Below are 17210 nucleotides of genomic sequence, written 5' to 3'. Positions count from 1 at the left end.
CGGGGCTTGTGTGACCTTGTTCCAAATTCTTGATCTCTAATTGGCTTTTGATGTCATTGATCATCATATCCTCCTGGACAGGCTCCGGAGAATGGGGTGATACACATGAGTAGCACTAGGGGGAAGCAGAGGGGGCAAGTGCCCCCCAAACAAGCAGCTTGCCCCTATTTGCTGGCTTCTGTCATTAACATATAGTGCTATTTTCTTTCAGAGATCTTAATGTGTGCGACACAGCTCACCCACCTAAAAATATACTTTGTCTCTTCAAAGCCCCACCTCGTGTTTTTTTTCTGGTGCCACCACTGATTCTACATGAAACTCCTGCTGGTTTGGTTTCCCTTCCTCTTGTTTTGCCTTCCTTGTTAGCACCAAGATGAGCAGAAACTACTGCAGCACACTCCAGAGTCTTGTGACACAAACTGGCAAATTGTGACTACACAAAGTGTGTGCTCCCTTTCTAACCACTTGACATGAATGGAAAATTCCTGGTGAATTCTTTTCCAAAGCAGCTGTTTCAAAGATTTGCAAATCTCTCCATGAGTTCTGAAACTTTGTTCTGCCCTCTATTGAGTTAAAGCCAGAAATCCCCTATGCATATGCAAACATATATTCAAATGTGTGACTTTCACACTCGGCTAGACATGATTATTTATATTGTTAGTGCTTATCAGTTGTTGACAGTGTGCACAGCAATATATATACATATAGAACACTACAGTGAAGCATTTCTTCAAAGCCCCTCTAAGAAAGAGCTTGTTTTAGGAAATATTTGGATCTCTTTTCTGGTAGTTCCATCCACATATTTTTTTACAATGAATTACTGGTGAAAGTAATATCAGGGAATACTTTAGCTCTCATTGTGAATTCCTCCAAAATGTATAGCGTTTATTCCTTCTACACAGTTATAACTAAGGCAACCAGATGTGAGAGAAGACAGGGCTCTTGAGGAAAAGGATGTAGCAGAATGGTAGCGCATCTGCTTTGCATGAAGAAGCTCTCAGATTCAAATCCCAGCCTCTCCAGGGCTTGAACCATCCTCTGCCAGAAACCTTGGAGAGCCTCTGTAAACCCTACTGAGCTAGTGGGACCAATGGTCTGATGCTGCCTGAGACAGTGCCCTATGTTCCATAATGTACTTAGCTGCATTCCATGACCACTGAGCATACACAGTCCTCATTGGGCTGCTTTGGAAGTCCCCTCTCCCCTAGGATTTTTTTTATGGGAGTATTTCTGCTAGCCTTGGAGTTTTCTCCAAGCCTGATAATACTTGTGGGGTTGGGGGGGGGGGTGATGCAATCATTAGGATCCATGATTGGAAAATTAGTTTTTTAGTATATAGGATGTGCTTACTTTTTTAAAACAACAACAACAGCTACTGTTTGCATTATTTTTAATTTTGTGTTGTTTAATAGAAAATAATTATTAAGCATTATATCATAGAAGCACAAAGCTATATTGGTTTTTACTGCGGATCTAATAAACCCAAGGTCCATTTAGACCTTGCTGGTCTCTACAGTATACCGGTATGTTTCCTTAGTGGACTGGATTCAGCTTTTCTCCAAGGAGAGGGGTGGTGGTGAGTTCTCAGAATCACATAATTAATGCATTTTCTTCCATCTGTGATAACTTTCATAAAACTCTATGGATTGGCTAGTCACCAACTGGGAAATAAACATTAGGTTTCATTTGGTTTGCAGTTTGTTTTTAAAGTGTGGGTGACATATGCAAACCATCCCTTATCCCCAAAGGGGAAAAGTTTGTGCAAATCAGGAGTGACTCTTATATCATGCAGCACCAGCAATGTGATACTTTTTGCTCACAGTGTGGAAGAAGAGAAAAATATGTCTTCTCTCTCATCACACCACAAATGTATGGACTACTGAGATGCTGGAACTTGAAAGAGGAGAGGGAGGAAAGCCACTCACCGTTTGGTCCTATTCATTTAGGCACACCTAAACACACTGATTAATGGTGTTAGACATACCAAATTCTGCACAGACCCAAACTGTTGAAGTGAATATAGCTTTCATGATACATAAGATACATAGCCATGTGCTAGTTACTAACTAATGTCCAAGACAAAGAATGGGGTTATTAGTTCCTAGTCTGTAGACTACTTGATTATTTTGAAAATATGGAAGTTAGCAGAGCTAGGCCCCTGCCATTTAGATTATGACAATATTAATTTTGTTACTGGGCATCTCCTGGAAGAGAAGATGGGTACATTTCTGTTCATTACAGTTTTATCTCAGCCTTCCTACAAGGATCTCAGGATGGCAGGAATTTACCTTTTTATCCTCACAATAATCTTGCTAGGATGAGAGAAAGTGATTGGCCCAAGGTGACCCAATGAGCTTGATGCCTTTGGAACCCCGCCCTCCCTAGTTCTTTAAACATTACATCACACAGCTTCTCTGTTGCTCTCTACTTCCTCTGCCTAAGCCACCTTAAAATGCTAAATTCTGTTTTGTTGTTGAGAAAAACTCATCACATCTATCTCGACAGAATCCCCGCAGACCTGACTGTGTGCAGTGCTACAGAAAGCAAGGAGTGAAGCTTTGCCATGCTTTAGATCCTGCTGATAGGATGCCGCAAGGCACTTGTACGCAGAGAGGAATTCAAAGGAAAAAATAATAATAATCAGACAACTTAGGAGCAGCTCATAACTCATTCTAATCAGTATACCACTGTGTTGGAGATGGCTATTACAAACAAATAAATACTATCAATTATTCTCCCTTTTTGTATTTAGTATGATGCTCTCAGCAGTGATTGCCTGTATTATGGAATTACAATGGTAACCTAAGGGCTGTTAAGAGATGCTGATGCTGTGCAAAAGAGGAAGTGCTGCTGTAACGAGAGGCCTCATGATCAAAACACAGGTGTTGGCACATCTGTATGGGGTAGTGATTCCTAAACAGTAGTCTGGAGAGAATCACCTCTACTGTTTTTAGAGATGGCTGAATCATTTGGTGGTCATCCTGAAAAATCAGTGGTGCTCTTTAACTAATCCTGCTGTACATCTGAAAAACCCTGAGGAATGTTTGAAGCATTCAAAAGGAGTACTTGAATGGTCCCAACTGATGTCCCCCCTCTCCTGGCTGTGACCTCCTACTTGAAGGAAAAATAAATCCCTATCTTGGTTTGGATACAGACAGGCACCTCTCCCTCAGGGGACTGGCATTTACTGTAAAACATATTTTTACATGCCACCCCAATCTCTGAGCAGTGTGGAATTTCAGGTATAGCAGGAGCACTTACCAGGGACTGTGTTCCCTTTTGGACAATGAGGCACTGCAGAATCTGTGATGCCTTTATGATATATGGTATTATTTACACATATACAACCTGTGTCTACTAAAGCAAATAAAACCCACTAATTAAAAAACAGCCCAGGTACACTAAAAGCAGCAGCTAAAATGTTAAAATAAACCACTAACACACATGAAATATCCTGTGAGATCTTTCTCTCATCCTTTTTAGCTCTGCATTTTACAGACTGTTAGTTCTGGGACCAGTATATGTGGCTTCTCTGACAGAATGGGATGAATCTATTTTTAAAAATCAGTTCACGTACGGAAGCCCACTCCACTCTTCTCTCTCTCTCTCTCTCTCTCTCTCTCTCTCTCTCTCTCTCTCTCTCTGTGTGTGTGTGTGTGTGTGTGTGTGAGAGAGAGAGAGAGAGAGAGAGAGAGAGAGAGAGAGAGAGAGAGAACTTTAAGTTAGGAATGTATGCCTGCCTCACTATCTGGCCCACCAAGAGAAACTATCTGTCTGGGCCCATGAACCTTACTTGTGCTAAGCCAGACAGACCATTTCTCCATCTAGCTCAGATGTGGGGGACCGGTAGTCCTTCAGATGCTCTTGGACTCCAGCTCCTTCCAGTGTCAGCTAACATTGTCAGAAATTAGGAGAGTTGTAGCACAACAACATCTGGAGGGCCACATGTTCTCCATTTCTGATCTAGACCACTATCGTCTATTCTGACTAGTACCAGCTCCTGCTACCTGAAATCTTTTTAATTTGCATTGACAGGGATTGAACCTGGGTCTCCCTGTAAACAAAGCATGTATTGCACTGAGCTGCTGTCCTTTCTAGTCACTGTGATCACACTGCTGTTTCTTTCTTCATCCTTTTCAATCCCTCCCTTATACACCTTCACTTTGAGTCCCAAGACCAGCCTTCTCTGACCTGGTGCCATGTTGTTGTTGGACTACAACTCCCATCATCCTTGACCATTGGGGCAGATTAGAGTTGCAGTTCAAGAACATTTGGAGAGCAGCAGCTTAGGGAGGACTACCGTCGGCTAAAGAGCTGGAACCCAGAACTTCCTGTTCTCAGCTGAGTGCCAGGAGAGTTTGCATTTTGTTCCTGCGGTTCTTACTAATTCTTACTACCTATCTTTTCACAAACTTTTTAGATAAGACAAGTTGTAGAAGAACCCTTCCACAGCATTTCTCGGTAAGTTTTCATTAAATGGGGTCATTCATTTGGATGCTAACCCATGCATCAAAAGCTCCAGGTTTCCAACAAGGATTTCTCTTGTCCAAAAATAATTCTAGAGATAAGTCATTTTAAAAAAGAAATCCAAGCAGAGAGAGCCATAAATCAATGTAAAATAGAGCAGAGTGTATCTTTTTCATGAAGAGTAATTTGTGTGCTATGTATAAGGGCAAAGAAAGGGCAATTTCTATTCCCTGGGCAGAACGCATGCATGCCCCTAATCTTGAAACAAAGTGATCTATGAGTTTTATCAAGTAGCTATCTCTAATCTGTTTGTAGTGGCAATTAATACTGTATGGATAAAATGTCCTAAATTAACTTGAGTTGTGTTGATTACTCCCTACAGTGATACTTGATTGGAGGACATGGGAGTATTGAACAGGTGAGTGCTTATAATATAGGAAGTGCTTTGGATAAGATACTCTTGATAGTCTTTGCTTGCTGTTCAGGATTAGATACTATAACTTCATTAACATTTTGAAATGAAACAAGAGTTGCAATTAGTTCATGTTAAAACTTCCCATTTTCTAACCCCTCCAGTACTTTGCCTTTCCAACTCACAGTGAGGGGGTGGCTGGGTGTGTCTACACAAAACCTGTTGAGAAAATTAGAAGCACTTAATAAAGGCCCATGGGGAAGTGCTTCCATTCTTTCTGTGTTGCTGTTGTTGGAAAATAAGTTTTGGTAAAATGAAGATGGCAGACGGATCTGTAAGGCCTCCAGGCCTCACCATGTATCTGGAGCAGGCCTAGGCCTGAAGCTCAGAATGGTGTGAGCTTTGAGGCTAATTCATGAACTGAGTATCCCCAAATAACTCATTTTAGGAGATAGCATTCTGACTGATTCAGGAACCCACTGCTCACTACTGAGAAGTTAGCACATCATGGTGACATGGAGGAGGAAGAGAAGGGGGGAAGTATCCTTCCTCCACTTTCCCTGCTGCTACTTCTTGACAGGTAAGTAAAGGGAAGTGTTTGGGGAGTTAGGGACTGGCAGGGAAGACTTTTAAGCAGACTAGCAGATGTCTGGGGCTAGTAATTTCTCTTCTCACTTGAAGTGAGCTTTTATGAGTCCCTCAAGTTTTCATTCAAACCCATCTCCATCAGCATCTCTGGTCCTTTGGGGATAACATAAAGTCCCCTATGAAAGGTGGAGATGAGTTTGGATATGGAGAAGAAAATAGAGTCACAGATTTGGGGTACCTTGAAATTAAGAGAATGGTTATTAGATCAGCTAAAACTCATATGTGCATAAAAGCATCTCATGCTACTCTTCTCTCCTAGTATCTTATGAAGAATCTTTGCTAATCATATAGTTCAAAACAGAAATATCCCCATGTTTCTGCTTTTCCAACAAAAATTGCCAGTTGCCTTTCAGAATATGAGTTTCCTTTAAGACGTTACGCATAATACGGAATTTAGAAATCACAGGTGGGATATATACTCCACGAAGGTCCCATTAATAGTTACTTCATCATTAATTATTGCTGAAGGCAAGAGTAAATTTTAAATGATTTCTTTCTTGTGCAAAATTAATACATGTCCTAGCACAGTCCTTCAGTCTTGGAAAATATAGGAACATTTTTTTTCCTGGTGTGAAGCCTTTTAGTAACTCTTTAAATGGCTTGGGAGCCGGTGGACTCTGGAGCAAGTCTTTTCATAAGTGCCTGTTGTATAACAGATTGATGCAAGCTTACAGCTTAAATTACACAATGACGTAGATGAATAAGGGCTTCAGTCATCAAAGCTCTTTCTTCTGGTGAAATCTCGCTTCCTTAATCACTGAGATTGTAATGAACGGACTTCTTATGTCTGCCTCTCATCTTATTTGCTTCCACTTAAAATGGTAATTCCATCTGGTCCTTCAGAGATGTGTCCAACTAAAGTTTTAATTTCTGCTGAGGCCCATTGCCCTTTGAACGATAAATTACTAATAATAAAATAAGAAGAAATGAACTCTTGACCTCTTATGTAACCCAACTCCTGATTTTTATTTTTATTTTTAATAGTTTTGTAGAGGTCAAGGAGAAATCTACCACCTACTCAACTAGTTCCTTTTATGACATACAAAGGAGCAGCTGTTTGCTTCTTGGAAGATGCACTTGATGCCACAAGAATTGCTCTGAGGTTATATGGACAAGCACATCTAGTTTTTGTACCTGCTGTGAAAGTCTTACTTACAAGGTTCCTCACTTTGGTGATAAACACTAAAGAAATACTTGATGCTTGTTCTTTGCCTAATTTGACTGAATGTTTATGCTGCAGTATATATCTTGTTCTCTTATACTTTCTGTAGTGCAGAGGTAGCCAGCATGTTGTCCTCCAAAAGTTGTTGGTGCTGCCCAGTGGTCAGGGATGTTGTTGGATTCCAAATCCCATCACCTGGAGGGAAACACATTGTCTGTTCTTGCTGCTTTGCACATGTGTCACAGAAATTACTTTAATTCTGCAAATGGTTTTCAAAAAACCAAGAATGCACCATTGCATAAAATGCAGACAAATTTAAGATCCCTGGATATTGTACAAATTTTGCTTTCTTCACCCAGTCTCTGGAGTATGATTAGCCTTCAGGTATTAATAAAGCAGGTGGCGCTGTGGTCTAAACCACAGAGCCTAGGGCTTGCCGATCAGAAGGTCGGCGGTTTGAATCCCTGCAGCGGGGTGAGCTCCCGTTGCTCGGTCCCAGCTCCTGCCAACCTAGCAGTTCTAAAGCACATCGAAGTGCAAGTATATAAATAGGTAATCGCTTCGGCGGGAAGGTAAACGGTGTTTACGTGCACTGCTCTGGTTCGCCAGAAGTGGCTTAGTCATGCTGGCCACATGACCCAGAAGCTGTCTGCGGACAAACGCCGGCTCCCTCAGCCAGTAAAGCGAGATGAACGCTGCAACCCAAGAGTCGTCCGTGACTGGGCTTAACAGTCAGGGGTCCCTTTACCTTTACTATTAATAAAGAAGATGGAGAAGATCTGCCTTGGGTTTGCAAACTAATCTAGTTAAGCACCCAACCACACATATCTTTGCTTAGAATCTTTATTGATTAATAGTGACATTTTCATGTTGAATCAAATGATCACATCCCTTCAGATAGTGAGAGCATCTGGTTACAATTAAGAATTTTATATAAGAATACATCTGTTTGCTTTGTTAAATAGTTTAAGGCTGGAAATCAGAAATTAATTTGGCAGACCATTCATTGGTTGTGTTTGGACAGAGTTTTATATTTTAGCCTGATGTGCATGAGCAAAGACCCACCAGCATCCTCCAATGTGGACACAAGGAAGAGATGAGAAGCTTTTACATACGTTTTCTTTTGTTTTTAATTAACTGCAGCTTATCATTATGTGAGAAGCTGAGGAAACTGTGGTTAGATTAACCAGGAATGTTGGAGAATATGGATGTAAACAGAAATGGGAACAGAAATTGTTGATGTTCTCTTATTCATCCCATATCCGGAACAAAAATCAATCCAGTGAATTTGATCAATGTTTGATTTTGGTGTGCAAATGTTACATAACTGATTATCCCTCCCACCACCATTTGCATTGTGTCTCCTTTGCATCAAAATGAATGGGGTAGAATAACGTGATGGCAATGTAATTTATGTAATTCCCATAATCTCACCACAGCAGACAGTAAAATGAATACTGTAGTGTTGGGCAGAAGATGTTCTGTAGCAGAGCAGAAGCAGTGCTGCATGTGATGAATACAGGGCAAAATGTAAAACAATGCCTCCTTACATTGCTGCTCTTATCTTAACTATAACGTACTGAAACAAGCCAACAAGGTTTCAGACAAAACATTAAACTGTACTTAACTGAAAGTGACAGTGATACATTCTGATCCACTCCTTACATGCCGGAGAAGGGAAAGTGGGACTGCATCAGCCTGGGGCTTGGTCATGTAATGTGATGTCACAACCAGATCATTGAGACAAGAAGGAGAAAATATGTTTTTCAGACATTTCTTGACAAAGGCTGCAATCCTTTATACATTAACCTGGAGCATGTCAGAATGAACTCAGTGGGGACAAATTCAGACAGCTGCCCACAATTAATATGCTCCACTTAGTCCCTTGTGTATCAGTGGATCAGCTCTAATAGGGAAGAACTGAGCATTGTGGCCTGATAGGAAACACAGGAAATCGTGCTATGGAAAATCCTCTTAGTACTATTATAGGGCAGGGATGTCCAACAGGTTGATCACAATCTACTGGTCGATCATGGGGGGGGGGGGTGTCCCCCCATTGTTGACTGTGGGTTGATCATGGGATGCTGACCTCCCCCCCCCCCCCGAGAAAACTTTTGCTTCCTAAAGAAAAGCTCAACAACTTTGGTAGATCACTGCCAGTTTTCTTTATACTGGAGTAGATCGTAGTCCCTTGAAAGTTGGACTTGCATGTTATAGCTATGATCTGCTAAGCAATGTGCTTTAGTTCTTCATATTGGGGGGGGCAGTGTAAAGGCAGAAGGGTAAGGTAGAGGCGTAAGTGTGATGCATTATTGGCGCTGTGCTTTTATATAAAATGTTAGAAGAGTCTTCTATAACATTATCTTTCCAAGAGTGGTACATCATCTGCTTTGTAGACAAAATATCTCTGGTTCAGTCCCTGACATCTCCAGATATGGCTTGGAATGCCCCTTATCTGAAAATCTGAAACGTGAAGAACCACTGCTAGTCAGAGTATTATTATTAGTATATACAGTTTACAATACAAAACCATAAAAGGAATACCATAGTAGCAAAAAATACCCCCCCAAGTTTAAAAAGCCATAGATTGCTTAATTAGTCAAAGGCCAGGGAGAAGAGGAATGTTTTTGTTTAAAGATATGTAACAAAGGTACTAGGAGAGCATCCCACAAGTGGGGAGTCATGGCAGAAAAGGCCCGTTCTCATATTGCCACTCTCTGGACCTCTCATAGAGGAGACACATGAATAAGGGTCTCAAATTATGATCACTGTGTCCAGGTTGGTTCATATGGGGAAAGGCAGTCCTTGAGGTATTGTGGTTCTGAGCAAAGTAGATAATACTGAGCTAGGATGGACCAATTGTCTAGTTCTGTATAAGGCAGGTTCTTCCTAAAAGATTTAGAATGAATTTATTTTAGAATTCTGTGTTAATTTTATTGTTGTTAGCCGCTCTGAGCCCAGCTTTGGCTGGGGAGGGGAGGATATAAATAAATTATTATTATTATTATTATTAGGTACCTATTATTTGAATATTAGTCTTTTTGTGCGATAACAGACGGTCTTCCTCCTTCCTGACAATCACCTTGGAAACAGTGCACCAGCGCAAACAGTGTAGACTTTGGTGCGCACATATAAACCTATAGCTCACCAAACAGCCTGTTTCGTCCATGAAACTCCAGGTGTATAAGAAATTTCAGTGAGTCCATATGTCATTCTAACTTATTAAAAGATAATACACATTCTGTTCCATTCCACATTGTCTGCCTTTGCAATTGCTTTTCCAAATGCCGCTATAGAAGTCACACTTTTGTATCTGCTCCTCTTTAAATGCTACATCTCCTGTGTGGGGCAAAACAATTTCAGGAAGAATAGTCATTATTGAATTTACCACCTTCTATTGTCACAGGGATAGTTGTAATACCAGTCATGTAAGCCTACAAAATAAAACCTTGACAATATAACAAAGATAAGCAAAGAAATATCTTACTTTATTAACCTTTTTTGTACATATGCGTCTCTGTGTCTCTATTCCTTCAACAGTTCCATACATTTCCTCAATATAACACCTGGGGTGACTTACTGACTTTCAAAAATATCCATTAAGGCTGGAATTAGATGCTTGGTGACAAAACACAGAATTTCCAATGCAAAGTGGAGAGGGTGTTCGTAGTGGAAAAGTAGTAGGTAGGAGGGGTTTAGTTAACTCTTCTCTCATATATTGCTTTTCTTCTGCAAAATACCTTATCCCGGGTTGTTTTTCTCTCAGAAATAGAGAGAAGGGTTTGCCAAGAAAAATAGCACCCAGGGAAATGTTAAGTACCGCATAATGTTTCTATCCTGAAAATGTCCTCTGTATTATAGGCGAACATTACCTTGGGAATCCTACATAATACAGGTCATCTGCAACTCAATCCACTGAGCCAGGAAGTGTCTCAACAATACACTTCAGCACAGGGGCTGGATGATCAGGAAGTGACTGTAGCTATTGGTGGACCATGTGTTCTTCATGCAGGCAGTTCCTGGTTCAATTTCTGGCATCTTCAAGTAGGAATAGCTGCTCACCTGGGGCTCGGGAGGAAGGTGTGTTTGCCACACAGTGCAACCATGGCTGGTTTTGCATGGCTGGGGAAGGGAATGGCCACCTGGTGCCATCCACCTCCAGCCATGTTGGACCCTCCAGTCAGGGCGGGCCTCACCCACAAGTCCAATCAGGGGAGGCCATTCTTTTGGTTCACCCTGCATCAGCTGCAGATGTCATACACCTGTCATGGCAAATTCCTCTCTCTGAAACCCCAAAGAGCCACTGCCAGTGAGCATTTAGAAAATACTGAGCTGGAAGAACCAGTGTCCTATCCCAGTTTAAGGCAGTTTAGATATGTAAGGTCCTGCCAAGTCTCCAGTGATTAGGTAGCAGCAGTGTTTCAATTAGTGGTATCAGTGAGATCAGTGAAGCCGTCTTGCCTGGACTCTCTCTCTCTCTATCTCATGCGGTTGCCTCATAAATCTTGCCAATCTTCATCTCCCACTCTGCTGCAGCTTGGATTTTTAATTGTGGCATTTTCTCTGTCTGTTGTTCCATGCAGCACCCTTGGAGGAAATGATTGCTCCTCCAGTACACCTCCGAGAAGACACACAATCATCACCTTTGCACAAGCCAGAGTGATAGCCACACTTTCAGAAATGGTCAAATGAATTGCCCAATAACTGCCAGGAGGAACTAAAACCTAGCCATTGCTCAATCAAACTAATGGTTGAATCATTACTAAATGCAAACAAAACCTCTTTACCTATACAGATAAATGTAAACTAGAAGGCCTGGTGGATTACAGCAAAATTGCTTAAGAGCACATTTCTAAATGAATGTAACATTAAGAGATATTTAAAAGTCAATAGCTTACCTACAACTATATGGCTCTCTTGGCTGAATCCAATATGTGAATGCTCCACACAGCTTGATTCTTACCTGCTTAGCATTAAGATGCCAATCTCAGATGCACTAAAGCCACAAGCCAAGCCTTGATAATCCTGTGATAAAAGGAAAGTATAGTTTTTGTTCTTTCTCTATCCCTTTCTGTTTTTTGAGATTTTAAAGTACAAAGCTCTCTGGGAAGGGCAAAGGGCCATGGATTTTGATTGTTTACATTTGAGCTCATGGGTTTAGTATTGTATGGGAGCAGGATGAATGTCATAAGAACTTCCAAAAGAGTAGCCATATTAGACAGGAGCGAAACGAAAAAATGTTTGCACATCAAACTAAGGAATTGCTCTATGAACGTCAAAGGATTGTGTCTTCTCATCAACTTGGGACAGAATAATGTGGTTGTTTAGTAAGGAAAGGGGGAGCAAATAAAACAAACAGTTGTTATGGCTGAAATTTGAATTGAGTGACTGGTCTAGGAGGTCTCTAATGGCTTTTCCTCTCATTTTATTGTTGAAAATTTTCCTCTCATTTTATTGTTGAAAATTCCTCCTGCAAGTGCTTTTATAGAGTGGCTGGGAAAACCAAGCCAGATGGATGGGGTATAAATAATAAATAATTATTATAATAATATTATTATTATTTTATCTCAACTAGTGTAAATAGAGCTGGTGGTCGGATTCTTGGTGGGAAATTTGCACTAGGGAAAGATTTAAGTCTTCTCTTCTGTGCCAGCCCAAAAGGGAATCACAACACTACCATAATGGGTTTATCTACACTTACCTTTCCTCTGGAATTTAAAGCTCTGTGTCTGAGTGTGTGTTTCTCTCTCTGGTGCTTTCCCTGTGAAAACCCACTCTTTACTGCTGAATTGGAGCAAACAGAAATGCACAGAAAACCCAATTTCTCATTTGTTGTGCTTCAGCTCTAAAGAGCACTCAGACACAGAGCTTTAAGTTTGGGCCTGTGCCTAGAAACTGCAGGGCAAACAGTAAGAGTGGATAAGCCCAATGTGTGCTTCTGCCTTCACCTTGTCCCAAATCAATCCAGGTTTCATTTAGAACTCACACAGACCCCATTTTACTGTAAATAGCTGCACTTGACTGTCTGTTCATTTCTGTTAATGTTAATGTTTAAAGCCGTAAATGTCTTAAGTCTCAAACATCTGAAGGACCACCTCTAGACTGTCTTAGGTGCTGAGGTCTTGGAGGTTCTGCCACAGTCAGAACACGAGAATGGGATGACCCGAGAGAGGGCATTCCTTAAGGCAGTGATGGCCAAACTTGGCCCTCCAGCTGTTTTTGGACTACAACTCTCATCACCACTAGCTAACAGGACCAGTGGTCAGGGATGGTGGGAATTGTAGTCCCAAAACAGCTGGAGGGCCAAGTTTGGCCATCACTGCCTTAAGGTGTGAAATCCCTCCCTGTAGAGGCATGTCTGGCACCTTCACACACTCTCTCTCTCTCTCTCTCTCTCTCTCTCTCTCTCTCTCTCTCTCTACACACACACACACACACACACACACACACACACAATTCTTCTTATTTGAAATTGTTTTAACTGATTTTAATGTATTTTTATATTGTACTTTTACCTGCCCTGGGACCTTATGGTGGAAGGCAGATAAAAAAATTATTATTCAGTAAATCATCGCCACCATCATCTCAGCCCCCCCAAATAAATATAAGTTTCACAATTCATGCCTGATGTTCACCACTGAGTCTTAAGTATATATTTGTGTGAATGGCTGACACAAAGGTGAATAGGGAAGAAGAAAAGGAGAGGGTATTGTACAGGTGAGGGAGCTGAGCATTTTGGCCAGTATAGGTTTAAAATTTTGATTACACTTCATCATCATCAGCAACCTTTTATTCAATTTTGATTACATACAAGCAGCCCTAGGCCTTGTGGGAATTAAACTCTCATTCCCTTTTACAGAGTTCTGCAGAACAGAGCCCAGGTCATTTGACTCTTTAATTAGTTCCCTTTTCCCTCCTATAAAAACTATGCAAGACAGTAAGTTTAAATAAATAATTTTTGCTCAGTGTGCTTGCACTTTTTTGATTAAATATACAAGCCAGGTGTTACTTATGGTACTAATACATATTACATAGATTTGTATCTAAGACAAAAACTGTTACAGATGGACTAACTCTGAGGCAGGCTGTTAATAACTGCCATGACTGTACCAACTGAAATAACTGCCTCAGGGTTATGACATCACAGAGTACTATGGCCTTGGTGAGCATTAAGCCTTGACTTAGCATTTTGGATGCTTTCATCCCAGAAGCTTCATGTGTTGAAGTGCCTTTACAATACAACTCATGGTGACATTTTGCATTCCCTCGCTTGCTTGGCAAAGAACCTGATGACAGATGTGAATGAATGAAAAAGATGTCGAAGGTGATGAGGCCTTTTCGAGAGGCATTCTTTCGAGAAACCAACAGCTGAGCCACAATACAGGTCCACAATACAATACAATACAATACAAGCCGCCCTTAAACATCTTCATTTCAGTGAGGGGATTCAGCAGCCAATCTTATGTGGTGGTTTAAGGCAAGTCATTGTCTCTCAGCCCAAACCATATCATAGGAGCTGTGAGAATAAAAAAATAAGCATTGTAAAGCATCTTGTACAATAAAAATCAACACAGAAAACATTATCTATCCATCTATCTATCTATCTATCTATCTATCTATCTATCTATCATCTATCATCTATCTATCTATCTATTTCAGATTTGCATCCCATCCTTTCTCCGAAGAGCACAAGGTGACTTACATAGGGGTTATCTGTATTTTATCCTCCTCTTAGGCAGTTTAGAGCTTGTTCACACATTATACTGAACACAGATAACAAGCTGTCTCTACACATGTACAAATACTTGTGTGGAAGAGTGTACACTCTTTGACCTGTTCAGTTGAACTGTTGTGTACACAGGCACAGAGAGTACCACCCATTAAACATTACATGTGAATTACTATATGTGTGTACAACTTAATTGTTTGTGCACATAGTCCATACCATCATCTAATGTAACTTGTGAACATCCCCTTAGACTAAAAGGTGTGTCATAGACACATTTGGTCAAAGTTGCTCTCTCCATCCAACATGGCTACACCATCACGATGGCTTCATGTTAGCCTGATCATGTGCCCTACTTAACAGAGACACTTTGTTTCAAGGGCTGTTTGAACGAAGTCTGGTGTAAAGAGAAAGAAAGGAGAGAAGGGACTTGGAGTTTCACATCAACAGCATCTAGGAAGCAAACTAAGCAAGCACACTGGTCCCATGGCCACAGCCTATTTCATTATGATGAGTTCTGCTGTATACCAGGCATAGGAAAACTCGGCCCTCCAGATGTTTTGGGACTACAATTCCCATCATCCCTGACCACTGGTCTTGTTGGCTAGGGATGGTGGGAGTTATAGTCCCAAAACATCTGGAGGGCCGAGTTTGCCTATGCCTGCTGTATACTCTTTCACCCTCTTTCTTTGGTGATTGATTTCTTCTTTGGAGCAATGTGTAAGTGGCAACTCTGATAACATGAGTAATTATGTTTTCATAATGAGCCCAAAGTGCACAAGCATGATCTGTACCAGGCTAGGGAACCAGCAGCCCTCAATATGTTGCTTTTCTCAAACTCTCATCAGCCCCAGGCAGCATGGCTGATGGTCAGTGATGATAGGAGCTGTAGTTCAACAACATCTCGGCCACAGATTCCCTAGCCTTGATCTATGCATGACAACAGAGGTGGAGAACCTCCAATCCACAGGCCTAATTTAGCCCAGCATTGATCCCAATTTGGCCCACAAGGCCATTTCCCCCAAACCATTCCCAACTGCCACACATTGTGACTTCACATGTGACATTAGCTGTGGGGTAAGTAGAGATGCAGCTAGCTCTTTGACCAAGTTCCCCTGTAGAAAGCAGGATTGAAGTCATCTGGGTTAGAGGACCATGCGCCCAATCCCCTCTCCACAATACTGTTCCTCATCCCTTATCAGAACATTTAATCAAAGGACACCCAGTAAGGACACCCAGTAACCATCATAGCTGAACAAGGACTTGAACCCAGATTTCCTCAGTGGATGCTTTCCATTCCACCCACTACATCATCCAGGCTCTCATAAGCAATGTGTGTGTTTATCTACACAATGTGGATCCTGTTTGGGAAAAGCCAAATTACTAGAGCATAGTAACATTAGAAGCCATTGATGAGATTGCTCAGAATTTGCACCTAAACCTGCAGTGCTGCATTTTAAATTTTTTAGATGTCATGCATGCTGTTTTCTAAAACCTTGTTCTTCATTTAAAAGCAAAGGCATGTTTCATGAAGGATTATCCAAAGTCTTCCCCTGCCCTTTCATAACTCCTTATTGTGTAAGGACATTCTCAATCATAGTTGAATGGAACCAAAACAATAGCCAAGCAGCTTGTTGGGCATAGATTTAGACAAAACAACTTTGCCAAAATCTACTGGGAATCTACTCTAGAGACGGCAACCACCATCCTTCCAGTTCTTGCCAGCACAATTCTGCTGGCACTCATGTTGGCTCTGATTTGAACTCTTTGCACAGGCCTATTGCCATTTGCCTTGAAGTACTTGAAAACAATTGGAACAGATGGGAAGGGAGCAAGATCTTCTCCTGACTGCTGCTCAGCCCTGCAATTCCATGCAACCAGGATTGGGACAGTTTCAAAAACAGAGAAGACATAAACGGCACATGGGGAAGATGCTGTACATAGTGTTGAATAATACAACAATTGCCTCCATTCACAGCTCCTTCACGTGCAAGAGACATTTTGTTGGATGAATGGCCACAGATGAGATGGAATGACAAGTTATCTCTTTATTGGGCATGCCTGGTTCCTTCTCCCCCTCCTGCCGAGAGGAAAATGTCCACTGGAAAGCAGAATGCAAAGGGCAAATGAGGATAAACAGTGAATAACACCCACCCACCCACCCACCCACCCACCCTTGGACATCATGCAGGCACCAGTATTGCCAAACTAGGCTACTTATCCTAGATTATGAGATAGTTTAATTGAAACAAGATTGCAAGACTTGCTTGGTCAAATCAATATATTTCTAGTTCACCATTGTGTCTTAATAACAGCCAGTCTGATGCTTCTGGATGCTCAGAAGCAGAACATGAATGTGATAGTCTTCCTGCTATTTGTCCCTGGGAACCTGGCATATAGAGGTAGACTGCCCCTGTACATGAGAGTTTCATTCAGCCATCGCTGCTCTTGGCTAAAGGAAAACTCCCCCACTAATATGGCTGTGTAAGTGAGAGGGAGAGGGAGAGGGAGAGAGAAACCAAACCAAAAAAGAAACATTGCTTCTCTGTTTTAAAGGTTCTGAGAAAGAACTCCCAATGAATTATTCTAGATTTATGTCTATCTTTCCCTCTATAAAAATAAGCTTATTGGGTTAGCGCCAATAAGGCAGGCTTTTAGTACACTTCAGCGGAGGCAGAGAGAGAAAATACTTCTGTAATGCATTCTGTCACCTATTTAAGAAGGAAAATGGCTTGCCAAATATTCATTGATTCCTGTCTGTATTTATGCTTTTTAGTTCTGTACTATTGCTTTTT

General features: G+C 41.3%; 3 long non-coding RNA genes across 10 annotated transcripts in view; 2 read left to right on the top strand and 1 right to left on the bottom strand.

Moving 5' to 3' along the window:
* LOC308581963 overlaps positions 1-6577 on the top strand; it is a 70501-nt gene extending 63924 nt beyond the window's left edge. Inside the window, exons 2-4 of the long non-coding RNA XR_014005414.1 lie at positions 4421-4461; positions 4850-4885; positions 6512-6577. This is a non-coding gene — a long non-coding RNA (uncharacterized lncRNA). The remainder of the gene's footprint in view (positions 1-4420; positions 4462-4849; positions 4886-6511) is intronic.
* LOC308581961 lies at positions 1226-3715 on the top strand. The gene is made up of 2 exons (XR_014005411.1): positions 1226-2104; positions 2155-3715. It is a non-coding gene; the product is annotated as an uncharacterized lncRNA (long non-coding RNA).
* LOC308581955 lies at positions 3846-16184 on the bottom strand. Of its 8 annotated transcripts, XR_014005402.1 has the most exons (5): positions 12391-12881; positions 11588-11714; positions 9708-10028; positions 8318-9152; positions 3846-6948 (listed from the first exon to the last, which is right to left on the bottom strand). It is a non-coding gene; the product is annotated as an uncharacterized lncRNA (long non-coding RNA). The 8 variants fall into 8 exon arrangements; XR_014005395.1 differs by lacking the exons at positions 3846-6948; positions 12391-12881 and adding an exon at positions 14392-16184 and having other exon boundaries at positions 7519-9152; XR_014005396.1 differs by lacking the exons at positions 3846-6948; positions 12391-12881 and adding an exon at positions 13764-13805 and having other exon boundaries at positions 7519-9152.
* Positions 16185-17210: the final 1026 nt, after the last annotated feature.

The sequence above is a fragment of the Podarcis bocagei genome (assembly GCF_964188305.1).
Source record: "Podarcis bocagei genome assembly, chromosome: 2".
NCBI lineage: Eukaryota > Metazoa > Chordata > Lepidosauria > Squamata > Lacertidae > Podarcis > Podarcis bocagei.
This window is presented reverse-complemented; position numbering and strand designations above follow the sequence as displayed.